The 13859-nt window shown below is 43.4% G+C and overlaps 1 long non-coding RNA gene and 1 pseudogene across 1 annotated transcript; one reads left to right on the top strand and one right to left on the bottom strand.

Moving 5' to 3' along the window:
• Positions 3417-4179, bottom strand: Gm7447 (predicted gene 7447; annotated as a pseudogene).
• Positions 5432-9012, top strand: Gm41787. Its single transcript, XR_877597.1, has 2 exons — positions 5432-5496; positions 8733-9012. It is a non-coding gene; the product is annotated as a predicted gene, 41787 (long non-coding RNA).
• The last annotated feature ends 4847 nt before the right edge of the window (positions 9013-13859 follow it).

Here is a 13859-nt window from a genome sequence, read left to right as displayed (position 1 = left end):
TGCTCAGTGCTGCCTGTTCCTGGACATACAAAAGTCTGTGTAACACAGGCATTGTGGCCAGGTGGCTTAATATTAGCTGCACAGACAAGATATTAGCAGAACAGTTTTTTATTTCCAGCATGAGACAACCCTGGTCTTGATCTTTTTTTTTTTTTAAATGACCCGAGATTTTTAAAGATCTATTTATTTATTTTATGTATAGGAGTACACTATAGCTGTACAGATGGTTGTGAGCCACCATGTGGCTGCTGGGAATTGATCTCACTGAAGACGGTCAGTGCTCTTAACCGCTGAGCCATCTCACCAGCCCCCTGGACTTGATCTTAATGTGTTCCTAAATATCATTCCTCTACTACTGCTACTGCTACTACGGCTACTGCTGCTACTGCTACTACTACTACTGCTACTACTTTCTCTTCCTCCTCCTCTTCTTCTCTCTCTCTCCATCTTCTTCTCCTCTGTCTTCCTCCTCATCTCCTTCTCCTTCTACTCAACCTCTCTCTCTCTCTCTCTCTCTCTCTCTCTCTCTCTCTCTCTCTCTCTCTCTCTCCCTCCCTCCTCCTCTTCTTGTTTTTGAGACTCAGTCTATGTAGCCTGGATTGTCCTGGAACTCACTACAAAGACCAGGTTGGCCTTGAATTCACAGAGACCTGCCCCTGCCTCTCAGTTCTTCATTAAAAGTTTGGTAGACGTCATCACTGACTTCTTTGGCTCTGAGCTTTTTATTTTCAGGAGATCTCTAATTACTGCTTTTAATGCATTGCTTATTATTGATATACATGGATTTTAAAAATAGGTCTTGGTTCAACTTTGGTAGACCGGATATATCTTGAAATTTATCTACTTCCAGACATTTCAATTTACTGAAATATGGGATTTAAAATGTCCCCAGTGATTCTCTAAATTTAGATATTTCTGTTATATGCTTCCTCCTGACTCTAAAATTATTAATTTTAGTATTTTATTTCTTTTGGATAAAGACATAATGATCTTAGTTATCTTTAAAAGAACCAATTTTTTTGCCTTATTGATCCTTAATATTATTTCTTTTTTTGCTTCTATGTTATTAATTTATTATTTATTATTGGCCTTTATTATTTCCATGTAAGAAACTTGAATTTGGCTTATTTTTGCCTTTGTTACACCTTGAGATACACCATCCACTTATTTGTTTGAGATTTTTCTCAGTTTTTAATGTAGGCACGCCCAGCTGTGAGCTTCCTTCTTAGGTGTCGTCAATGCATCCCAAAGGTTCTTGGACGTTGCGTTTTCACTTGATCTGAACATAACAATTAAGCATGTTCCTGACTTCTCCAGTGACCCACCGATCCTTCAGAGACATATTATTCTGGCCGGGGATATGGCTCAGTGGTAGATCACATTTATAACATGAGTTATAAAGCACACACAAATGTATTATTCTATCCTCAAGTATTTGTTTACTAGCTTTTCTTATTCTTTTTGAAAATGTACAACTATACATTTTTTAAATGTAGATCTGTATGTATACCTCACTGTGTTTGCCAGATGTGTGCAGGTGCCTGAATAGGCCAAAGGAGGGTGTCAGATCTCCTGGAGCTGGAGTTACAGCCCCCTGATGTGGGTTCTGGGAACTGAATTCAGATCTTCTAGAAGAGTACAAAGTGCTCTTAACCACTGATCCGTCTTTCTAGCCCTTCTTCTTCTTCTTCTTCTTCTTCTTCTTCTTCTTCTTCTTCTTCTTCTTCTTCTTCTTCTTCTTCTTCTTCTTCTTCTTCCTCCTCCTCCTCCTCCTCCTCCTCCTCCTCCTCCTCCTCCTCCTCCTCCTCCTCCTCGTAGCTGGGCAGTGGTGGCCCATGCTCTTAATCCCAGCATGTAGGAGGCAGAGGCAGACAGATTTCTGAGTTTGAGGCCAGCCTGGTCTACAGAGTGAGTTCCAGGACAGCCAGGGCTACACAGAGAAACCCTGTCTTGAAAAACCAAAAGAAAAAATTTACTTATTTTTATTATTTAGTATATGAGCACACTGTAGCTGTCCTCAGACACACCAGAAGAGGACATCGGATCCCATTACAGATGGTTGTAAGTCACCATGTGGTTGCTGGGAATGAATTGAACTCAGGACCTCTGGAAGAGCAGTCACTGCTCTTAACTGCTGAGCCACCTCCCATCCCAAAACTTTCCTAAGTCTCAGTTTTATATCTATTCTACTAGGGGGGTTTCTTCCTTCCTAAGCTCTCACAGTCGCGTATCTCTTCCTTTTCTGTTCATGGTATTCATCGAAGTATCGCAGAGATGTTGGCTTAGTGGTTGTAGATTGCTTTAGTTTATGCTTATCTTGGGTGATCTTTAGCTCTTCTGTGACTGTAAAGGATACCTTTGCTAGGTATATTAATTCTGCTGGGCAGGTTCTCTTCCAAGCTTGGAATCTCTGCAACCTCTCTTTCTTAAATGTTGGGATTTCTGTTGAGAGCTCTGCTGTTACTGTGGTAGAAATCGTCCCCCCCCCTTCACATCACTCCTTTATTATACTGATCTGGAAAGAGACTTAGTTGTTATACCCAAACGAGTTCTGAACCCACATGGTAGGGTCAAGCAGCTGGGTCATGATTCAGACAGTGAAGACAAAACCTTAGACATGATGGAGGGGCACTTCACCTCTACAAAACAAAGCAAGGGATCCAAACACAGCAAGAGGTACAAGGAGTTTATCCCACTGATATGAGGAATGGCTTATTTTCTGGTGACCACACAGGACTGTTTCAATGGCCACTAGCAACCTCAGAGTTGCTTTTGTGTGCTGATATATATATATATATATATATATATATATATATATATATATATATATATATATATATTTTCCTTTTATATAAGTGGATGTAACACATAAACTTGACAAGATTGATCCCAACTTTCTAGGGCCAGCAGGTCCTTTAGGGTCAGAGAGAAAGGGTTAAGATCGCCACGAGGTTACTTTCACTCTGCACTGCAATGACTATGCCCCCAGTTCCCTAATTTCGCGAAGAGTGCAGGACAGGTTCCAGGGACAAAACTGGAGCGCAGCTTCTCCTCATTGGCAGCTTCTCCACAGCACAGTTCCTCCCTGACTTCTTCCTAAGCAGACCCTTAGTAAACAAAGAACTAAGAAATACTATAATTGCTATCTCTCAACTCTCCTGGCACAGGGAGCTGTCCCCGGATGTGGTTCGAGAACCTGCACCCCCAGAAGTGTTATTCTGATTAGATTCTACCAAGGGAGTGGGTGCAGGGGATAAAACACTACAATGAAAATGGGAGCCACAGGTTCCCATCTGCAGCTTCAACTTAAACTTAAGATCCTAAAGACATAGTCAGTGTGGTGAGTGCTGGGGAAGGTGCAGGAGGCAGGAACAGGCAGGGAGGGTTTCAGGTTAGGAGTCTGCCTCCTTGCGTCACTTCTTCATCTTGCCCTGAGCAGCCACATCTTCCATGGCTTTACGCGTGGTCTCCTCATCTCCCAGGAACTGCATGGGCTTGACGGGCTTGTCCAGTTCATAGACGATGGGAATGTCCGTGGGCAGGTTCAGCTCCGTGATGGCGTCTTCAGAGAGACCCTCCAGGTGCTTAACGATGCCACGAAGGCTGTTGCCATGGGCGGCAATCAGGGCCCTTTTCCCCTTCTTTGATCTGGGGGACAGTTTCTTCATCCCAGAAGGGCAGTGCTCTGGCAATAGTGTCCTTCAGGCTCTCACAGGAGGGTAGCTGGTCCTCAGTAAGGTCTGCATACCTGCGATCCTTGATGATGTTGCTGTAGAAGAGGTGATCAGGCTCCATGGGAGGCGGTGGAACATCGAAAGATAGTCTTCAGGTCTTTACCCGGGCCTCACCATGCTTACCAGCAGTTTTCTTTAGTGAGACCCGGTAGACCCCCATACTGTCGCTCATTGAGGTGCCAAGTCCTGACCATTGGCAAATACATCTGATCAATGGCATCCAGGACTGTCCAGGGCGTCCGGATTGTTCTCTTCTGCGCAGAGATGAAGCAGATGTCAAATTCATAGCCAGCATCTTACAACGTCTGTCCATCGCGCTTCGCCTCCTCGTGGCCCTCCGGGCTCAGGTCTGCGGCGGCGTCGTACCAGCTGCTGAAGCCGCTTTCCATGTTCCATGTGCTTTCGTCATGCCATGCCGAATCAGCACCAGTTCGTAGGCAGCCATGACGACCAGCAGAGGATGCGGCGGCAACTAGAAATCGTCTTTTATAAGTAACTTGGCACTTGTCCTTTCCATCTCTTGCTTCTCTTCAACTCACTCTGCACTGTGGTCGTTATAAGTACAATATGAAGTGCACAGTGTCCTGTCTATCTGTGCATATAAATATCTCATATGTAAAAATCTCATAGAATTCTTTTCCTAGACTTGGGGAACTTTCTGCTACGGTATCATTCTGTAGTTCGTTCTCTCTCTCTCTCTCTCTCTCTCTCTCTCTCTCTCTCTCTCTCTCCTCCCACCCCCCCTTTCTTTGAGACAGGGTTTCTCTATGTAGCCTTGGCTGTCCTGAAACTCACTCTGTAGACCAGACTGGCCTCAAGCTCAGAGCTTCAACTGCCTCTGTCTTGTGAGTGCTGGGATTAAGGGTGTGTGCCACCACCATCCAGCACTGTATGTTTTCTATAACTTTAGTTTATTAGAATTTATTTTACTGGTTTATTGTAATTACTTAGTTTATTTTTATTCACCTTTTATTGCTAATTTTCTCACACCAGTTATCGAGTCTTTCATCCGCATCTCGGACTGAGTTCTTTTTCTTTCATCTGTTTATTTGACTCCTTGTTGGAGCACTTCACAAGTTTCTTCTTTCTTTTCTCCTTCCCCCTGCCCTCTTCCTTCCCCTCCTCTTCCTTCTCCCTGAAGTCCTCTGCCACCTTCTGCCCCTGTACCACTTCTTCCTCCAGCACTGGAGTTTCCATCTCGTGTCTTGTAAGGGCTAGACATGGATCCACAACCCAGCCGATGGTGGTCTCTAAAGCTACACTTCTGAAGTCATTATTGGCTACACTGTGATCTCAAGGCCAGACTGACTACATGAAGACCAGGCCTCAAAAAGGATAAAAAAATATAGGATAAACTGTGAAAAGAATCAGTAAAGGTAAAAATATCAATAATAGCAATGAAATACAGAAGGGGACAGGGATGGGGAACAAGAAAACAGGAGCTAGGTTAGAGAAAATGAAAAAAGGGAAGGAGGTAAAAATATGAGGAACAAGAGAAAAGAGCATTGTCTTAATCAGGGTTTCTATTCCTGCACAAACATCATGACCAAGAAGCAAGTTGGGAAGGAAAGGGTTTGTTCAGCTTACACTTCTACATTGCTGTTCATCACCAAGGAAGTCAGGACTGGAACTCAAGCAGGTCAGAAAGCAGGAGCTGATGCAGAGGCCATGGAAGGATGAAAAGGAACAAGAGAGATGCTCCAAAAAAAAAAATTCCTGGTTTTCCAGATGGCCCAAGATCAGGTTCCAGTACCCACATCAGGTGAGTACACGTCACCCACTGCTGCCGGTAACTCCAGGTCTAGGGGATCTGAAAACTTATTCTGACCTCTGCAGGTACCTGCATACACATGGGACACACACACACACACACACACACACACACACACACACACACACACACAAAGACACAAACCCTACACACACACACTCACACACACACACACACACACACACACACACACACACACAGAGACACAACCCCCCCTTACAGTCATATAGGCACAAACCCTACACACACACACACACACACACACACACACACACAGACACAAACCCTACACACACACACACACACACACACACACAGACACAGACACAAACCCTACACACACACACACACACACACATACTCACACAGACACAAACCCTACACACACACACACACACACACACAGACACAAACCCTACACACACACACAGACACACACACACAGACACTCACACAGACACACACACACACACACACACACTCACACAGACACAAACCCTACACACACACACACACACACACACACACACACACACACACACAGAGACACAACCCCCCTTACACTCATATAGGCACAAACCCTACACACACACACACACACACACACACACACAAAACACAAACACACACTACATATATACATACACTACATACACACACATGCACACTCACCATACACACACACACACACACACACGCACACACACACACACACACACACACACACACACACACACACACACACACACACACGGAGATACTCCCGTGGGGTGGTCTGCTGAGATTGGCAGGCAGGGCTTGGGTTTCTCCTGTCTATCTGAGTGTAGACCTCAGGGCTGGCTTTGCCCCCTCCGCTCTCGAATGCATTTGAGTGCTCCTGGGTTTGCACTGCAGCCAGCAGAGGTCTGTGGTCATTTCCTGTGTGTTCACAGCGCAGCAGGTCTTATTGATTGATGGGGGCTGAGCACTGACTGGGTCATTAAAGGGCACATTGTCAGGGACTGGGCTTCATTTATGGTACAAGTATCTCTTCCTGAGCACCAGGAGATGCTGCTGGCTCCAATTCGCTCCGTGGTTTATAGGCTGGGGAGGCCCATTTACTTCAGAGACACTACAGATCTGTTTATCACGGAATGAGATCACACTAAACGCCGAATGTCCTTTCTGTCCCTTCTTCTAACCTATCCAAGCACCCCTTTTTTCATTTTCTCGTTTTCTTTAATTGAAAATAACTTGTTTGTACAATATATTTTGATTGCGGTTTCCCCTCCCCCAACTCCTCCGAGATCCTCAACTCCCTTCCCATTGGAATCCGCACCATCGCTGTCTCATTAGACTCTATCAAACAGACATCTAGAACAATAATACAGTAAATTAAAATAAAATAAGATAAAACAACGGAGAGGAGATGGAATAGGACAAAACAAACAGAAGAGAGCAAGCTAAAGAAAAAGCACATATAGACACCGAGACTAAAAAGAAAAATAGAAAAACAAAAGCAGACACTGAAAAAAAAATCTAAAAACCCAAAACAACAAAACCCCTACACCTTTCTTAACCCCTCGTACTTCTCTCTTCTACTCAACGTAGCCTCCCTTTTTGACTCTTCTTATTTCTCAGACCCACGCAGAGTAGCGTTCTAATCCACCACCATGCCAGTACTCCTGTTCATTGAAAACATCATACACATCAATTTCTGACTGCAGTGGGGTTCATGCTGTGGGCTTTGTTGCCTGAGTGTCAGCTGTACACATTTAAGTGTAGCCTCTGACCACGGTACTGTTGGGACCTTCCTTCTTCCTCTGTAAGCTTTTCTGTCCTAGGATGCTTTGAATCTGTTGTCAAATGCAAGTGGCCATGGCTAACTTCTTTGGTACATCAAGCTTGAGAGAATATGGGGGAGCAACCCTTAACCTTTATGAGTTATTTGGGTCTGGACCCTGCCTCTTCCAGGAAAAGTCCTTCTCCTTAGATACCCTAGTTTTTTACAATATATATTTTTAAAGACTTATTTATTGTTATAGGTAGGTACATTGTAGCTGTCTTCAGACACACCAGAAGAGGGCATCGGATCTCATTGCGGATGGTTGTGAGCCACCATGTGGTTGCTGGGATTTGAACTCAGGACCTTTGGAAGAGCAGTCAGTGCTCTTACCTGATGAGCTATCTCACCAGTCCAGTTTCTTACAATCTTAATCCTGTGCTCATTTTTCTAAGTGGTGTAATTTTTTTAAAAAATATTTTATTTATTTTATATATATGATGAGTACACTGTAGCTGTCTTCAGACACACCAGAAGAGGGCATTGGATCCCATTACAGATGGTTGTGAGTCACCCTGTGGTTGCAGGAATTGAACTCAGAACCTGTGGAAGAACAGTCAGTGCTCTTAACTGCTGAGCCATCTCTCCAGCCCCAAGTGGTGTAATTTGATCAAGGGTGATATATGAGCCAGACTTTTCCTGCTATAACAAATACTTGAAACATTTTAAAACAGAAGGATTGCAGTGATTCTATTTTCAAATGTTTCAGTCAAGAGTAGGTGGCTGTATTGTTTCTGGGTAAAGGTAAGGCAGAGGATGGTGACAGAGAGGGTATCATGGTGTGGAATTTCTCACCTAATGGTAGCCAAGAAGAAGAAAGATATAATAGGAAGGCCCCAGGGATAAAATAAACTCTCCAAAGACATGCCTCATTGATCTCCATCTAGATCCATTTTTTCCAAGTTCTACCAGTTCCCAGGAGTCCATTCAAATTTTGAATTCACCAATGACTTAAAACATTGATTAGTTCACAATTATATATATATATATATATATATATATATATATATATATATATATATATATATATATATATATATATATATGCTGTGTTAGTTAGGGTTTTACTGCTGTAAACAGATACCATGACCAAAGCAATTCTTTTTTTTTATTGTATATTTTCTTTATTTACATTTCAAATATTATCCCCTTTCCTGGTTTCCTCGCACCTGCCCCCACCCCCTGTTGAAGGCAACTCTTAGAAGAACAACATTTAAATAGTCAGAGCAGAGAGTAATAAAATAAGGTGGCAGGTGGGTGGTACTCTATCACACTGACAGAGAAGGGATCTCCAAAGTGCCAGGTATCTTTTTGTTATGCTAATAAGCTGGCTGACTCTAGCAGTCTCCTGGTAGATTCAGAGGGGACTAAATCAGGGTTAGAATTATGACTTTCAACCCCTCAGTCCCCAGCCTCCAGGAGGATCCAAAAGCTCAAGGTTGAGGGTGTTGCCGGTGGCCGTTGATTTCACCCATCACACCTACCTGATGGCACCTCCAGAAGAAGAGGCATCACTAAAGACTGGGTTCAGGGAGCAGCTTGATGGTAGAAATTTGGATGTTCTTGGACTCTCACGTTCTTCCCGAAAGCAAATGGCTTTGCCCTTTCTATATTCCTGGGCACCTCTTCTCACTGGTGTTCACCAATGCTCTGTAATTTCCTTTAAATAAACCAGTTGGCATGTTTCCCAGAGTTCTTAGCACCACCATTCCAAGTCATTCCAACACAAGGAGGAGAGATGTAAACAGCGATGGGAAGCTGAACCCTACCAAGTAGGCATGAAGTGACTGACAAGGATTAACTATAAGTGGGACTGGATCACCCCCGATGACGGTGTCAAAATTGAACTGGATTTGGGGACACTAGGGTTGGCATCCACTGCAAAATTGCTTGGCTATTGGCTAGAAATTGCCCTGCATTTCTTCGTGACCAGAAATGTTGTTTTGTTTTTTCCAAACAAATCAAAAACCACCACCACCACCACCACCAAAATATCTGTAAGACTGTTAAAAAGAGACTAGAAAAAGAAAGAAAACACCCTGGTTTCCCAGTTCCTCTATTTTTAGAACATCACTTTGGAATCCTCTGGAAGCAAAGAGTGTTTCTCAGTTCTGCTTGTTCCCACTCTGTAGTGAGCTGCACCCATCTGTCAGAAAAGTTGGAGCCGGCCTAAAGAAATTTCCTACAGATAGAGGAAGATGTTCTTTAGAAGGTCATATGTCAATCAGCTTTACATAAATTATGATACCAACTAAACTCCTGAGCAACAAATCTCCTCAGGGGTCCCAAGAGTATAGGCATAGGCATCATTCACTATAGATTTGAGTAGGAAGGTAGGCTCCCAATTAGTCAATCTTTGGCACTCCCAAGACATAAGTGGTACAAGGTGGTGTCAAATACACATCATGAACAAATCACATGAAAGTAGTTGTCGCAGTGAAGAAAAATTGGTTGTACATTAAGTCAGTGTGGTAGTTTGAATATGCTTGGCATGTGAGAAGTGACACTAATAGGAGGTGTGGCCTTATTGGAGGAGGGGTAGCCTTGTTAGAGGAAGTGTGTCACTGTGGAGGTGGGGCTTTGAGATCTCATATGTATGTTTAAGTCTGGCCAGTATGATCCAGAGTCTCCTGCTGGCTGCCTTCCAATCAAGATGTAGAACTCTTGGTTTCTTCTCCAGCATCTTGTCTGCTTGGACCTTGCCATGCTTACCATAATGATAATGAATTGAACTTCTGAAACTGTAAGCTAGACACAATTAAATGCTTTCCTTTATAAGAGTTGCCTCAGTCATGGTGTCTCTTTACAGCAATGGAAACCCTGAGACAGAAGTTGGTACCAGGAGTGGGGTGTTTCTGTGATAGGCCTCACAACGTTTTTGTTGGGTGGAATGTGGATTTGGGGACTTTGAATTTGGAAAGCCATGGAATGCTTTAAGTGGGACTTAACGGGCCATTCTAGTAGGACTATGGGAGACATTGATGCTGAGGGTGATTTGAACTCTGGAGGTCTTTTTTATGTTTTTGGTGAAGAATGCTTCTGCTTTTTGCTCTTGTCTGAAGAGTCTGTCTGAGGCTAAGAAGAAGAGACTCAGATGAATTGCATTGACAATGGAAGTCTCAGAAACACCCAGCATAGATTTTGTCCTCTGGTTTACTTTCATGAAGAGCATTTTGATCAAATATAATGAGCTTAAAAAGAAAAAAATACAAAATGTTTGGTTCAAGTATTAAAGGTGCACCAGAAAGTGCAATGGAGCTAAATCCTGTGTTTGAGGTGATAAACAGATTAAGGGAGTGGTGATTTTGGGGCAAGATCCCACCCACCTAAACTAATTATTTATGTATTTCCAGGTGAACAAATAATAGTTACATCATGTAAGCTATTATTACCTGGTTACTGTTTTCATTTGGATTTTAATCTGAAATGAACTATAATTCAGAAATAGATGGCACATCTGTAATCCAGATTTTGAGGCTGGAAGACACAGGCTTTTGATATGGATCTTGACATGGGAAGACACAGGTTTTGATCTGGATCTTGAGGCATAGTGGCCATGAAAAATTTAGGCGGAGGCATATACACATTTAATCTTCGGAGACAAAGGTAAGCAGATCGTTCAGTTCAAGAACAGACTAGTACAGAGCAAGTTCCAGGTAAAAAAGGTTTAGGTCCAGGCATGGTGGTACATACCTTTAATCCCGGAATTTAGGAGACAGAGGCATGCAGATCTCTGAGTTCAAAGTCAGCCTGGTCTACAAAGCAAATTCCAGAGGAGTCAAGCTTAGGCAGTGGAGGATATAATAGAACAAGGGGGGCCTGTTCCAACCCCAGCAAGCAACAGAACTCAACAGCTTTGTCCATGTGGCTCTGGCTTTAGAGTCAAGAGTAGAAAAGATTACTGGAATAGTTGGTTAGCTGGAGCTAAGAAATTAGTGGTGATTAATAAGAGACCAGCATCACTGAGGTAAAATCTTCTGGGAAGTGTTTTCTGAGAGCACACAGAAGCTGTGTTCCAGAGATAACCAAAGTTGTACCTCACGATGCTGCTGGACTTGGTAATGTGTAAGAGTCACCCGGGTGGTACTGGTTTTGAAGGCATGAAGGGGTCATGAAGAGCAGCTGAGGCTTGGCACTGTGAGAGGTCATGGAAGGTCATTGGTGAAGGTGCAGCCTCAGTTACAGTTGATGGCCTAGGACTGAAGTGGTCATGCAAAGAAGTTGATGCTTGGCACCATGAAGAGAGCATATGAGAGGCCATTGGTGAAGCCTAGTTGCAGTGAAAAACCTTGGCATGTTGGAGATGCCAGTACCATGGAATACCCACCAAGAACAACAGCATCAATGGAGTGGAGTCAAACAGACCCTGGGGTGCTACAGAGGGCAGAGCTGGAGATGTGGCCTAAGCCTTTTGGAGGTGCCCGGAAGATCATGTGTGAATTCTAGACATTGGAAAAAGAAGATATAAAGTTGAAGTTGCCTTGGAGACCCCAAGATGTTTGAGAAGTCAGAGCTGTGGGATACCTGCTGAGGAAAGCTGTTAACAGGAAGTGGAAACAGCCAAAGAGAAAGAATTGTGCTGAAGTGGACAAAGCAGAAAGGCATTGGAGATGTGAAAACTGCTTTGACATTGGACATGGAGATGCAGAATTTGGAGTTTGCCCAGCTGGCTTTGGTCTTGCTTTGGTCCAATATTTCCTCACTATGACACTGTGGAATAGTAATGTATATTCTATGATGTTGGAAATGTGTGATGTTGGAGGCATGTAATCTGTTTTTTGATTTTGATTTTATAGGGGATTACAGTTAAGAGATTACATGAATCTCAGAAAAGACTTTGGACTTTTAGACATTGGTGAGACTGTGATAGACTATGGGGATTTTTTTAAGTTAGGCTAAATGTATTTTGCATTGTGCTATGGCTAGGCATGGACCTCATAGACTTATGTGTTTAAATGAGCCTATGGTAGTCAGGAGTGGAATGTGGTAGTTTGAATATGCTTAGCCCAGGGGTAGTGGTACTATTAGTAGATGTGGTGCTATTGGAGAAGGTGTAGCCTTGTTAGAGAAAGTGTGTTGATGTGAGGTGGGGCTTTCAGGTCTAATAGAAATGCTTAAGTCTGGCCAGTATGATCCAGAGTCTCCTGCTGGCTCCCTTCCAACCAAGATGTAGAACTCTCAGCTCCTTCTCCAGCACCTTTACTGCCTGGAACCTGCCATGGTTCCCACCATGATGATAATGGACAGAACCTCTGAAACTATAAGCCAGCCCCAATGAAATGTTTTATGAGTTGTCTTGTTCATGGTATCTCTTCACAGAAACCCTGAGACAGTCAGTGTTGGTGGGAAAAGTTTAAAAACACAGTTGAGTTTATATCGTGCTCCACAGTATAATCAAACCGAAGTCTACAAATGCAAGACATGGTCGGGCTCAGCACCAAGAGTGGTTTCCATACCTCCAGGTAGATTTCCTCCGTTCTGCTCCTTTCATGGGTGTGAATATGTTTTACTTAATGCTTATTTTCAGGATGGATCGAAGCATTTCCTTGTTCCTAAGCTAGAGCCTTTACAGTTGCAAAGAACCTGTTTGCTTTTATGTTTCCCTGTTAGAACATGCCAACTTTCACCCCAGGTGATCAAGGTCTACACGTGACAGGACTGTCACCACAGAGCGTATGCTACCTCTTATCAAAAGCCACTCTACCTTGGCCACCTGCAAATTCTGGAAAACTATAAGGAACCACACATCCCCAGAAGTTAAAGTAGGGAAACTGAATGCAAGGTCCCCTCCCCCAAATACGTACTAATGTCTCATGAGCCAGGGCTTTAAACTGTGTCTTTCTGAATTCATATAAAAACCCAAGCCCTTACATGCTGGTACTAAGAGTGAGGCCCAGCATTTTACTGTGCAAGTAAAACCTGGTGTGAGTTTCAGACTTTTAGGTCAGATCTGTTAACCTTCTTTTCCTCCAGACACTAAGAAGAGTTTGCCTAAGGGTCCCTTGAGACTGTTTTCTTTCCATTGGCAGAAAATTTTACATTCCTTTGTACTGACATGTGACCGATGTCCAAGGTTTAACTTCTCTTGCATTTCTTAATTTCAAAAGGTGGCCCTGGCCTTTCTCCTGTTTTCTGATGGCTTCTTCTAGTCCTTTTCTTTCTTTGAAGATGGAGACGAGAAGGGTATGATGCAATCTGACCGATCATACCTGGAGCCTTGCCCCCTCACCTTTTTTTTTTTTTTTTCTGAGATAAGGTTGTTTTTGACCTGTAATCCTCCTTCCTCAGCCTCTCAGGTATTGGGGTCATAGGTCTGTCTCATTGTACTTGGTAAGATAAGGACTCTCAAACGGACTACCGAGGCTTTTAGTTGAGCTTAACAGAAGGATATGCCAAAAAAAGGAAAGGTATGGACTTCCAATATCTAGCACGGTAACAGGCCCAGGAGGAGGGGGCAGTGACTACACGCTGAATGATGAAGAACGCTGACATTCACCATGGAGGAAACCTTGGGAGCAGAGGGGCTAGGGAG

This window comes from Mus musculus, chromosome 18, assembly GCF_000001635.26.
Source record: "Mus musculus strain C57BL/6J chromosome 18, GRCm38.p6 C57BL/6J".
Taxonomy (NCBI): Eukaryota; Metazoa; Chordata; class Mammalia; order Rodentia; family Muridae; genus Mus; species Mus musculus.
Note: the sequence above shows the minus strand (reverse complement) of the source record. Positions and strands in the feature narration are given on the sequence as shown.